This window comes from Mesocricetus auratus, unplaced genomic scaffold (genome assembly GCF_017639785.1).
Source record: "Mesocricetus auratus isolate SY011 unplaced genomic scaffold, BCM_Maur_2.0 Super-Scaffold_100055, whole genome shotgun sequence".
Classification (NCBI taxonomy): Eukaryota; Metazoa; Chordata; class Mammalia; order Rodentia; family Cricetidae; genus Mesocricetus; species Mesocricetus auratus.
The window spans coordinates 4,426,024-4,438,491 of NW_024429232.1; the positions used below are offsets into that span (position 1 = coordinate 4,426,024).

The 12,468-nt window shown below is 48.6% G+C and overlaps 1 protein-coding gene across 3 annotated transcripts in view; it reads right to left on the bottom strand.

The window, feature by feature from the left end:
- Arhgap39 (Rho GTPase activating protein 39) overlaps positions 1-11,958 on the bottom strand; it is a 109,235-nt gene extending 97,277 nt beyond the window's left edge. For 2 of the 3 annotated variants that reach the window (XM_040736327.1, XM_040736325.1), the window contains exon 1: positions 11,802-11,958. The gene's annotated coding sequence lies outside the window, so the exon portion shown is untranslated. Of the gene's footprint in view, positions 1-8,358; positions 8,664-11,801 lie in introns of those variants that run through there. The other variant, XM_040736326.1, reaches the window with a different exon arrangement.
- Between the last annotated feature and the right edge of the window lie 510 nt (positions 11,959-12,468).

Genomic DNA, 12,468 nt, shown 5'->3' on the forward strand with positions numbered 1-12,468 from the left:
CCCTGACCTCACTACATACCCAAACCGGTTTTTAGTTCAAGGCAAATCCCTGGCCTCAGCCTCCTGAGTGATGGAATTACCAGGCATGTGACACAATTTCTGGCAAGAAAAAAATCTTTGTGACCTTAGATTAGGCAATGGTTTCTTAGATATAACACCAAAATACAAGCAACTAAAGAAAAAAAAACTAGATTTCATCAAAATTAAAATGTCTGTGCTGGGGGGCTGGAGAGATGGCTCAGAGGTTAAGAACACTGGCTGCTCTTCCAGAGGTCCTGAGTTCAATTCCCAGCAACCACATGGTGACTCACAACCATCTGTAATGTGACCTGGTGCCCTCTTCTGGCCTGGTCAGAACACTGTATACATAATAAATAAATAATTATTTTTTTTTAAAAAGTCTGTGCTGTCAATGATACTATCAAGAGCGAAGACGTTCTAGAGCAACAGTTCAATGGGTAAAGCACTTTCCGTGCAAGAATGAGGATCAGAATTAGATTCCCAGAACCCATGTAAAAACCAGAAAGGCACAGCAGTTCCTGCAAACCTCGCCCTGGGGGTGGGGTGGGGTGGGGTGCAGGGAGGACAGGGAAGCCTCTGGACAGGCTGGCTAATGAGAGCTCTGGGTCAGCAAGAGACCATGCCCCAGAAAACAAAGTGAAGAGCAATCAAGGAGGACAGACAACATCGACTTAGGGCACACACACACACATCACACACACACATACATCACACACACACATCACACAAATCACACACACACCACACACACACATCACACATACACACATCACACACACACATCACACACACACCACACACACATCACACACACACATCACACACACATCACACACACACATACACATCACACACACATCACACACACATACACATCACACATACACACCACACACACACACACATATACATCACACATACATCACACACACATATACATCACACATACACACATCACACACACACATCACACACACATCACACACACATACACATCACACACACATCACACACACACACACATCCATACATCACACATACATCCATACACATATCACACACAGTGACAAGTATCTGTAAATCATGTATTTGAGCAGGGACTTTTATCCCAAAGATCACATAGCTCTGTAATACAGATGGCTCAGGAGTAGAGCACATACTTCACACATGCCATGGGTTTGACCCTCAGCACTGGAGAGATGAAAAGGCTTGGGATGGAGGAGGTAGAGTGAGGAGAATTAGAGTTCAAGGTTATCTTCAGCTATATAACAAGTTCAAAGACAAGCATTTCTTAGCTGGTGTGTGTGTGTGTGTGTGTGTGTGTGTGTGTATGTGTTCCTTCTTTCTTTTTTAAGCTACTGGAGGATCCAGCAGTATTTGAGTGGGGTGGCAATTAAGTTTCACAGAATCCATAGTTTTCTGTCAGCGTCCTCTCTGCCATTCCCTGGGACTCTGGTGGAGGACATTTTCCCAGCAGTCAGGATTGCGCTCAGATCTACACAGGAGGTTTCCCCAACCCACAGGACTCTTGCTATTTATTAGGGCATCAGATTGCATGCTGCACGTCATGGTTGCTTTTCTATTCATTTGCCATATGTGGACCCTTTGTTTCATAATCAGTATTTGACGATGCCGTGAAAACCCTTGGTTTTTTTGTTTTATGTTGAGGGGAAGGTTTCCATTGTAGACATGAGAGAGAGAACAGCAGAGGAATCTGGAGCAGTGCAGAGCAGGGAGAGAAAGGAGTAGACTGAGCCAGGCCATGAGAGGACAGAGAGGTGGAGCCTGAGAAAGGAAGGGGATAGAGAAGAAAAGAGAGGGCAAGAGGACCAAGAAGGAGCCAAGGACCAAGGAGCCAAGAGCAAAACTCCTTGTTCTTTTAGCCAAAAGTACTGGTCCTAAAAGCTGGAAGAGATAATGCTGTGGGGTCCCAGAGATCCTCCTGCGGGTTCTCTGTGGGGATGTGCATCTGCCCCAGGTGTCTCCTGGGAAGGCGCAGGGCTTCCTGCCCAGGGCCACTCTGTGCAAGGACAGTCCCTGTTCAGGAGCAGAGCCCTTTAGCAACTGCTGGTGCCTGAGTCTCCATTTGCCAGGCCTGCTTGTCTTCACCCAGCCTCAGTCTCTCTTGACACTGAGGGGCACCAGCCTCAAGTGCCCAGAGGTGAAGGAGACAGTCCATGTCTCTGTCACACAAGGCATATATTGTGCTCACAGTCTGTGAGTGGCATGGCTAGCAGTAGTCTGAGATCAGAAGCAGAACGTAGGAAGCTTTGTAGCCTAAGGGTTGCGAAGTTTAACCTGGCTTCTAGGCAAGGGTGGTCTCGTTACAGCCTGTGCTGTTTAACAGGCAGCAGACGAGTATATCTTAATAAGTGGGGAAGGAGCCAGAAAGGATGAGGTCCGCCCAGCAGCTTTTGTGCAGTGTGAGGAGGAGTACAGGTATTTGGGACACTGTTTACAAAACAAAACAAAAGCTAGGGTGGTAACTCATGCCCATGATCCCAAAACCTGTGAGGCTAAGTGAGAGCCAGGTCAGCCTGGGCTACAGTAAAACCCTGCCTCAAAGAGGAGGGGGAGGGAGAAGAAGGGGGAAAGGGAAGGAGAGGGAGGGAGGGAGGGAGGGAGGGAGGGAGGGAGGGAGGGAGGGAGGGAGGGAGGGAGGGAGGGAGGGAGGGAGGGAGGGAGGGAGGGAGGGAGAGAAGGAGGGAGGGAGGGAGGGAGGGAGGGAGGGAGGGAGGGAGGGAGGGAGGGAGGGAAACTGCCACAGAAAACACAGGAAAGAAGGTTAGGAATATGACTTGGCTGGTAAAGTGCCTAGCCACACAAACGTTTAAGGACCATGTAAAAGTCAGGCACAGTAGTACATACCTGTAGCCCTAGCACAGAGAAGCTGGAAAGAGGAAGATCAATAGACCTTGCTGGCCAGAGAGCCTGGCCAAAACAGTGAGCTCCAGATTTAGTGAGACTTCGTTTCCAAAAAATTAAGGTGGAGAACAACTAAGAAAGACACCAGCTGCAAAGCTCTGGCCTCTACACACGTGCGCGCGCCAGGAAACGTGAAAGGAGATGGTAAACAAAGACTGGAAGGTGGTGGGGAGGGACTGTCACATCCACAGCAACACCTGAGTGGCAACTGTACGTTTACACTGCCACTGCTGTACAGTGCTCCTTAACCAGACTGTACAGCCAGGAGGTGGTGGTGCACCTTTAATTCCATCCCTCAGGAGGCAGAGGCAGGTGGATCTCTCTGAGTTTGAGACCACCCTGTCTATAGAGTTCCAGGACAGCCAGAAATACAGAGAAACCCTGTCTCAAAAAAAACCAAACAAGCAATGAAATGAAACTGCCCCCGTAGAATGACTGACTAAAGAAATAGGTATGGTTTCTCAAGGAATGTCTGTAGGCACATTCATACATTTGCAAAACTGCCTAACGCCTTGAGTAATTTCACAATAGTCATCAGCAGGAGCTGGTTACATAAATTACAATATGCCTCCTTATTACAGAATACCACTCAGCCATTTCCAGCACTTGAAAATGTACTGATCCACAATACCCTGCCAACACAGCTGAAGAGTGAGGGTTATGTGGTGGCCTGAGTAAGAATGGCCCCCATAGGCTCAGACATTTAAATGTTTAGTCACCAGGGAGTAGCAGTATTTGAAAGGATTACAAGGATCAGAAGGTGTGGCCTTGTTGGAGGAAGTGCGTCACGAGGGTTGTTGGGCTTTGAGGTTTCTAAAGCCCATGCCAGGCCTGGGTTCTTTCTCTTTACCTGCAGATCAGGATGTAGCTCTGAGCTTCAGGCCCAGCGCCATGCCTGCCACCAGGCCCCTCATGCTGTAAGCCTCGGAAACTGTAAGCAAGCCCTCAATTAAACACTTTCTTTATAAGAACTGTCTTGGACATGATGTCTCTTCACAGCAAAAGAACAGTGACTAAGACAGGTCAGAAACATTTTCAAAAGAAAAGGGTAGGGAAAAAAATTACACATACCAGCCCTTTCAAAGCATCTGTAGGAGAAGCTGGTCACACGCCTCCAGGGAACCAGGCTCCCAACTTCCACAAGACACCAGAAGGTTTTACCAAGTGCTTGTATACTTCTCCACCATGTGACTACATTGTCTTTTATAACTATTTGGGTTTTTGTTGTTGTTGTTTTTCAAGACAGGGTTTCTTTGTGGCTTTGGAGGCTGGCCTTAAACTCACAGAGATCTGCCTGCCTCTGCCTCCCACAGTTTTAATTATTAATAAATAAAACTAAAAGATTTAGGAAGCAAAATAGAGCAAATGAATCCAAAATCAAACAGGTTAAACTTCACAAAGTAAAAGAAAGGAAAAGCCCCAAAAAATTGGAAGCAGCCCAAATAGAAGAGATGAGAGGCCATCCTTCAGTCCCCTGACTCTGAGGATAACCACAACTCCACTCACCTGCCTCACTGACATCAAAGAGCAGATGCCACAAGACATCAAAACCCTTGTTTTGCTGAGCACAAGCCTTTAATCCCAACCCTTAGAAGGCAGAAGCAGGTGGGTGTCTGTGAGCTCTAAGCCAGCTTGGTCTGTGTAGCAAGTTTCAGGGCAGCATGGCCACATCCACATAGTGAACCCTGTGTCAAATGGGGTGGGAGTGGAGAACGAGCCAAATTGCCAAGTAAGGCCTAGGTCACTAGCCAAACAGTTGTCAAGGTGAGAGTAACAGACTAGGAGACACTCAGAGCTATAGAGAGCAGTACTGGAGGCACTGGAAATCCAGGAGGAACACAAGGGTAACAAGGGGATACAGTTCATCATCATCCCTGTCCTCACAAGTCCCTGGTCATCCCCTCCCAGAAGGATAACCAGAAATAGTTTCTGATATTGTCAAATGCCAGAGAGGAGTGGGCTAAGATCATATAAGCAACAATTAGAAAGGGCTGGGGTCGGGGATTCAAGGGCAAGGGTGCTACTCACTAGTAACTAAGCAGACTTATGGTCCCAAAGCACAGAAACTAGTCTGAAGAAAAGGAGGTGAGGTGTATCAAAACCCTAGAGGCTCTTGTATGCAGATGCTCTGACTCTACCATCCCAGGTTAAGAGAAGCCACCAAAGTCTAGGTACACCTCACTTCCACCCAACTGAAACCACCCACGTGGCAGGGAGCATGGGAACTCATTTTCTGAGGAGTCATGATAATGTCTCCAATCTGCATTCGCCCCTCCCAGAGAGCTGTACACCCTGCCCTGCTCTGACCTATAGAGGCTGCGCCACCAGGCCCAGGTGCAGCTTGACCAGACACAATGAGCTCTTACTACCCTATTGCCACAAAAACATGCCCCACATAAGCAGTTGGTCTAGTCTGGAAACAAGGTTATAAGCAAATGAAACGTGAGCAAGAAATAAAAGATGGCCTTGAACTCCGGAGCCTCTTGTCTCCACTCCACCATCCTCACGCTGGGCTCCAGTGCGGGGATACAGGTGTGCCCTCTCTTTAGTCTTCACACAACCTTTGCCCTATAAACACTCTCTACCCTGGTTTTGCACCTTTGCTTCCAACCTTGAAGCACTTATCTACACTGCTATGCTGTTCTTTCCCCATCCAACTCTGGCTGAGGCAGAATCAGTCCAGGAACTCTCTCTTTCCTGAGTCTTTCCTTAGCGCTGTAGTCCCTGCAATCATTTGCCCTCTAAATTTCTAGAGCAGGGCAGGTCTGTAAATATGCCAGTAGCCTATCACAACTACTCAATTCTGCCAAAGCAACCAAATCAATACAAAAATGAACAAGAATGGCTGAGTATCGATAAAACTTTATTGCCAAAAGACATCAGGGAAGTGGGGGAATAGGAAGTATCTACTTATAGGTTATAACTTCTGACCCACAGTCTAGAGAGCTAGTCTGGCCTTTCATTCATTCTGTTAAGTTTTGGGGCTTTTTGGGAGGAGGAGTGGGGTCATTTGTTTTGACATTTTATTTATTTTTATTTTATGTGTATAGTTATTTTCCCTGCATATATATCTGAACATCACATAGTGCACTGCCCGAAGAGGCCAGAAAAGAGCATCAGATCTTCTGGAACTGGAGTCACAGATGATTCTTAGCCTCCATGTGGGTGCTGGGAACCAAGCCCAGGTCCTCTACAACAGCAAACCAATACTCTTAACCACTGATTCATCACTCCAGCCCTATTTTGGTTTTCTTAGAAATAGTGTCTCACTATGTTTATCTGTCTGGCCTGGAACGCACAGAAATCTACCTGCTTCTACCTCCTAAGTGCTGGGATTAAAAGTATGTAGCATCCACCACTCTTAGCTTGTTGCTTTTCTTTAAATCACACTTGTATGTATATATGCATACTTGTGTGTATACGTAATAAATAAAATCTTAAAACACACACACACATTTCTTATATATATATAAAATATATATATATATATATATATATATATATATGAAGACATAGTGGCAGAGGTCTTTAATCCCAGCACTCAATAGTGACAGAGGTCTTTAATCCCATTACTCAGCAGCAGATGGAGCTTGGTGAGTTTCAGTCTAGCCAGTGCTACCATAAGGACCTGTTGGGTTTTGTTGCTTCTGTTTTTTTCCCTAGGAATAGGTCTCCTTATGTAGACTAGGTTGGCCTCAAATCACAGAGATTCATCTGTCTCTGCTTCCCGAGTGTTGGGATTAAAGATTGGCTAAGAAACTGTCTTTTAAAAAAATACAAACACAGCCAGTGGTGGTATCCATGCCTTTGATCCCAGAACTCAGGAGGCAGAGTCAGACGATCTCTTGAGTTTGAGGCTAGCATGGTCTACAGAGTGAGTTCCAGGACAGCCAGAGAAACTCTGTCTCAAAACACACACACACACACAATTTACTTTATATATGCCTGTGTGGGTGTGCATGCCAAGACACCTATGTGGAAGTCAGAGGACATCTTCTGGGAGTCAGCTCTTTCCTCCCCCCACTATGTGAATCTTGGGAATTGAACTCAGGTCATCAGTCTTGGTAACAGGCACTTTACCCCTCGAGCCATCTCACCAGTCTTAAAATACTATTTATTTCTTATTATTATCATTTGGGGGGGCAGATGTGCACACCTTGGCATAAGTATGGAAGTCAGAAGACAACTTTCTAGAGTTGAGTCTCTCCTACCTTTATTTGGGTTCCAGAGATTGTGCTCTGGCCATTGCATCATTCAGACATTTATACCTGCTGGTCTGCTTTTCCTTTCTTTTTAAATTGATTTGTTAGCTTGATTTGTTTACTCTGGGTATATACATATGGGATGCACATCCCACAGCATGCATGAGAGTCATTTTCCGTCTTCTACCAGGTGGGACTGAGGGATAAGCGAGGTCATCAGGCTTGGTGGTAGACACCTTTAGAGCTGAGCCATCTCTATGACCCTCTTTCATTTCTTTTCAAAATGTGTAGTCCTGGCTGTCCTGGAATTTACTCTGCAGACTAGGCTGACCTCAAACTCAGAGATCTGACTGCCTCTGCTGAGATTAAAGGCATGTGCCACCACTGCCTAGCTCATTTCTTTTTTTTATTTGACATGGTATCATACAACCCAAACTGTAACACTGAATAACCTTGAACTTCTGATCCTCCTGCCTCCAACTCCCAAAAGTGCTGGGATTACAGGCACGTGCACCACACCTGGTTTTATGGGGAGCTAGGAAGTCAAACCTGAGGCTTCGTTTATAATAGGTCAACACTTTACAACTGAGCCACATCCTCAACCCATGTCTGGCCTGTCTCCTTTCCAAGCTCCATGTTTGTGGCACTAAAGTGCATGTACAAGTAATTGCACATAGATTCGTTGTTCAATTTAAAAGGTAATGAACAAGCAATGATTGGGAAATACTTGTATGCAATATTGGAAAATATTTCTAATGCTATTATGATTTTGCTACCAAAAACTTAAAAGTTAGCCTGGCGGTGGTGGCGCACGCCTTTAATCCCAGCACTCGGGAGGCAGAGGCAGGCGAATCTCTGTGAGTTCGAGGCCAGGCTGGACCGATAACCTCTGAAACAATACAGAGAAACCCTGTCTCATAAAAACAAAAAAAAAAAAAACTTAAAAGTTAGAAAAAAAGAGCTGTACCAAACACTGAATCAAAAAAACACACACACACACACACACACACACACACACACAGTGGAACAAAACAGATGATGCCAGGATCTTCTTAGTACACACACTGTAAAAAGATTAGTATGGATTCAGCACAAGACAATGAACACAGGAGAGCAATTACACATCCCCATAACTCACAACAGATGCCAATAAAGTTCACTTATGTCAGTATCACACTCAGAGATGGACAGGACAATGGGCGTAGCTAACCTGCTTGAGTTCAGGAAGACACACCCGTGAATGTCAGCCACTGGGGTTTCAGGTCCTGATCACTATAGGGCAGACATTGGCAATGCTACAAGCCAGGTGAGGAGAAATTTCCCAGCAGGACGGCAACAGCTGCCCAAGGACAAAGTCCAGGTCAGACTCTGTCACAGGGCACAGAGAAGACCTGAGACATAAAGTTGGGAGAAAATCAAAGGGCCAGTGAAAGCAACAAGGCATCACAGGAACCTCAGAGAGATCAAAAGTAAAGCTTTTTGTTTTGGGTTTTTTTGTTTTGCTTTGTTTTGGTTTGGATTGGTGTTTTGCTCTTTTTTTTTTTCTGGTTTTTCAAGATAGGGTTTCCAACAGTCCTGACTGTCCTGAGATTTGTTTTGTAGGCCAAGCTGGCCACAAACTTACAGAGATCCAACTGCCTCTGCCTCCCAAGTGCTGGCTTTAAAGATGTGTGTCACCACTACCCAGGAAGGGTAAAAGTTTTATCTAGGGAGGCAAGAAAGGTAACAATGGGAAAAGGGTCTCACGAGCTGGTACCTGACACACCCTGTCTCTGCATGCACATGGCTGCACATCTAGTCTACGTCAACAAGCAAAGCCTTGTGACATCCTTACTGGGTAACAAAAAAGCCAACTGTGAGGACTATGCATGATCCAGCAGAGGGTCTTGCTAGTAAAATTCGATACTTCAGCACAGGCATGCAGCTCAAAGATTTTCTCCCCCTCAATAGCATCAAGGAGTCAAGACACTTAGCGAGAGGCTGCAATGGCTGATGCTGCCCAAGGACCTGTGAGCCTTTGTGTCACGTGTAACTCCTACCACGACCTTTGCCTCAGAACACATATGGCAGAGGACAGGACGAAGTGGACTGCCTTTTTCTTTTGTTTAAAGGCGTGGTCTCATATAACTCAAGCAGTTCATAGAACCCAGGTTGGCCTCAGTTCTACTTACGTCCACACCCTATCCTAAAAAGCAGACATCCTCACCTCCAGCGCCACAAACCACAAAACTTAATTTTTCTACCAGAGTACAAAGAAATTTTACCATTTTCAAGAATAAATCTGAGCCATGAATGGTGGCACACCTTTAATCCCAGCAATTGGGAGGCAGAGGCAGGTGGATCTCTGTGACTTCGAGGCCAGCCTGGTCTACAGAGCGAGTTCCAGGACAGCCAGGGCTACAGAGGGAAACCCTGTCTTGAAACACACACACACAGAGTAAATCTGAGATAACGAGGAGAAAGTGATGGCAAACCTTATCCTCAGAAAATAATGGCAATTTTCCTCACTTTGTTTTAAAGCCTGTCTTAAATTCTTCTAATAATTTACCAAGGCATGTTACCGTGCCAAGCTCTCATTTTACTACTTACATCTTTAGTGTCAAAGTTTATTTTAATAAAATTACCTGTCTTAATTCAAGGGTAACACAGTGAAGTATAACAATGCCTCTGTGGTCTACTCACACCACCCAGGAGCTGCATACACCTTTTTTTTCTGGCAATACCATCTCATCTATCCTAGTTAGTACTGTGGTATTCTACAGTAGTTCATCAGATGCTTGCTTTCCAAAAATGTTTTTAAAAACACTCTGTGCAATGTATCTAAGTGTATGAAATTGCTTGTTTTACCTTTATAAAGATTTGCTTCCAGCCAGCTAAATGGCTCAGTGTGTAAAGGCACGCTGATCTCAGTTCAACCCCTGGAATCCATATGGTAGGTAACTCCTAAAAGTTACTCTCTGACCTCTCCACGCCAGTGCCGGCACACACAAAACACAAAATAATTAAGATGTTTTAAGCCAGTGCAGTGCATGCCAGACAAGACCATGAGTCTGGAATCTGCCTGAGCTACATAATAGCAAAACCCTCTCTAAATTACAATTTTAACAAAATGTTTCAGCTAATGCACGCTGTAGCACCAATCCAATCCACACCTAACCCTGACAGCCTGCAACTTAGTAGCAGGAACAATTCCTGACAAACACTCAAACTTCCAGGCGTGAAAATTTTACAAGTCTTAAGTCACAGAGTCCTCACAACAGCATTCTGAGACCCGTACTATTAGTGTGCCCATTTTACGGCCCAGAAACCAAAGGCAAAGAGACCTTACCCAATACCACAAAGCCAGTAAAGGAGGAGTCATGACTCAAGGGCGGTCAGTCTGGCTCCAGAACCAGCACTCATTTTCACTCTGCTCCAGCCTCCGGCAAGCCAGCTGACTAGACCACTAGCTGGAAGAAGTCACCTCTCCATTCCCTCCTAGGCACTCAGAATCCCTTAAAGACTGGCTCTCCAGGCACACCTCTGTTCCTTTTAATTCCCATCCCCCTCGTTCTTGTAAAAGGGGGAGCCATGGACAAAACCACCTGCTGTTTACAGACTGCGCCCAGGACGCAGTGCTCAATTGCCTCCCTAGCTCCCAAAGACAAACGTCCGTATTGTCTGCACCACGGGAGGAACTGAAGCCTCGCAACTGTACGTTTTTCTGCAGAGGTCACTGGAGGCCTGGCCAACCCGTACAACGCTGAAGGGGGAAGGGGCCCAGCCGCATTTTTGCGGCTGAAGGTTGCGTAGCGCCCACAGCAGCTGCGGTGAGCAGCAGCATGGAACACACCCACAGCTGCCGCGCCCGAAGCGGGCAGCACGTTTTAAAATAAAGACAGCCTGGTCGGGACGCACAGTCTGCCGGCTCGCAGCCCCCACCCACCCCACGCCTGCTAACAGCAGGCGCCCGGAGAGTTCCAGGGCTGAAAGGCCGGGTAAAGGACCACCCGAGCCTGCCGCAGAGGCCCAGCCGCGAAGCCAGGGCGCACCATGCGCAAGCAAGCCGGGACCCGACCCAGAGACGCCCACCGACTCCCGGGCTTCGCGGACAAAGCCCGGCCCGCAAGATCTTCTCCCGGCAAGCACCGCCTCTCACCACCCCGACTCCATGGACCAAACCGACCGAGGCCAGCGCGCAGGAAGGGCACACGCACATCGGCTCCAGGCCTGGACACAACAACGCACACCTGTCCTCGGGCTGACTATGCACACCTGTCTGCAGCAGGCCAGACACCCTCACACCTCACACCTCCCCTCAGGCCCGTCACAAGCCCGACCGCCGCAAGCAAGGAGCTCTCGCACAACTATCTTGGGTAGGGACACACGCGCACTCACACCCATCCAAAGGCCGGGCACGCGTGCAGACCCTGGCGCTCTCACACCCACCCTCCGGTCCGCTCTCTCACGCACACCCGCCTTCACACTTCCCGGCCCTCGGCCGCGGCGCCCTCGCGCGGACCCTCCACGACCGGGTCACCCGGGGCCCCCGATTTCCTAGCACGACTGGGCCGGGTGGGGGGGGGGTGCCTCCGCCCGGGCCAGGCCATGGGGCCGCAGCGAGGCCTCTCCGCCATCTTCCCGGCCCGCGCCGCCCACCTCCCGCGCTCTCACCAGCCGGCCCTGCGCCCGGCGCGCCGCCGCAGCCCCTCATCACCGGCCGCACGCGGCGCCCCAGCTCCCACCGGCTCCCGGCCGCCGTTGCCGCCGCAGTCAAGCTCTCCACGTCCTGGGTCTCCGCCGCTGGTCCAGTGCGCCGCGGCCGCGCGTCCCCCGTCACCAAGCGCAACCCCCCGCCTCCGACTCCGCCCCCGCGAGGACGCCGGCACCGCCAGGGGGGCGCCGCCCGCGAGGCTGCAGCGCGCCTGCGCCACCGCGCCGCCCCGAGGGAGCCCCGAGCGAGCCTCGCCCCCGCTGCTGTGCCAGGCAGCCCTTTTGCTCTCTCCAGTGCCCGCCCACTCCTGGCGGTCTGGGTCGCCTCAGGTGTGTCCTGACGTGGGTGTGGCGTGCATTCGCTAGTTCCAACCCCGCCAGGGTTTCTGAGCCTGTGACTTACCTCTTCCCTGGCTCTGGAAAGGTAGCCATTGTTGAAATACCCTGCGTACTCCATGTTTCTAACTTCCCCTTATGATTTTCCTTCTTTTATCTCCTTAACTATTCTCGCGGTAACTCACGCGCAGCCATGGACGTCTCCCCTTTTCTGTTTTTGTTTTGTTTTGTTTAATGTGTGTTGTGTATGATGTGTGTGCGCGCGCGCACGTGCCGACCACGGTGTCCGTGT